Consider the following 943-nt stretch of genomic DNA (forward strand, 5'->3'; position numbering starts at 1 on the left):
GTTTTGCACTCAAGAGGTCAGACCAGATCTTCCCCGATAGGGGGCTGGCACCTCCGACAGGTGGTTAGTACCCCTGACGAAGGGGGGGGGGAGGGGCTCTTAACTTGCATGGTTTTCTATCAAATTATCCTTTTTAAATAAAGAATACCATAATCAACACAATATTTTTCACGACTGGGGAGGGGGGTGTCGGGGAGCTTAAACTACCTTGTTGGGGAGTTCGGACCCCCCGTCGGTGAATTCTTGGTGCCGCCCCAGTTAAAGTGTACAGTAGGCCTAGTCGATTTTGCCAATTTGTCCGTGCTGAACAGCACAATATTACAATATGTAATTTCCATTGTGAATACACTGTGCAGTAAGCCTATAATCAGCATAGACGTAGATCCCGGGGGGATGGGGGATATATATCTCCCCCCCCCCCCCCTAATATTTGATAAGGGGGATGGTCCATTGTATCGTCCCCCAATATTTTGACTATATATGGGATAAAATGGAGCTTTACACACTTCAAAAGACTGTCAGAAATAATTTGCACTGTCTTATGCACTTACAAAGAAGAAAATTAGCATAATGTATTAATGTTGATAACAAAATTATTTTATCTTGTACCAATCTAAGCTCTTCTTTCCTTAGACGTTAGATGTGCTTGCAAAGAGAGCCACATTTCACACTGAAGGGTAATGTTATGTCAATTCCAAGAATGTTTAAGGTTATATCGGCTGATGAGGAATTTATTGATTAGGCCTATAATAGCAAATTGCATCAATTTATTTTGCAAAAACAAGTTTTCCTTCAGAGTGGGGTACATCCCCTGTCCGCACAAGGGCCCACATTGGCGCTAACACCAGGCGCGTAACAGGCGTCTTGGGTCAGAGTGGGTATTTATTTTCCCGGTTAGTAATTTACCATACCCACCCCACGCCACTCCCCATATAGAAAACAA

The 943-nt window shown here is 43.4% G+C and overlaps 1 protein-coding gene across 1 annotated transcript in view; it reads right to left on the reverse strand.

Annotated features, from left to right (window-relative positions):
- The window catches only part of LOC117123543 (neuroligin-3-like), an 11284-nt gene that overhangs the window by 3139 nt on the left and 7202 nt on the right, over positions 1-943 (reverse strand). The gene's annotated exons all lie outside the window — the stretch shown is intronic.

The sequence above is a fragment of the Anneissia japonica genome, unplaced genomic scaffold (genome assembly GCF_011630105.1).
Source record: "Anneissia japonica isolate Jap-2015-1 unplaced genomic scaffold, ASM1163010v1 scaffold288292_len1863012_cov191, whole genome shotgun sequence".
Lineage (NCBI taxonomy): Eukaryota > Metazoa > Echinodermata > Crinoidea > Comatulida > Comatulidae > Anneissia > Anneissia japonica.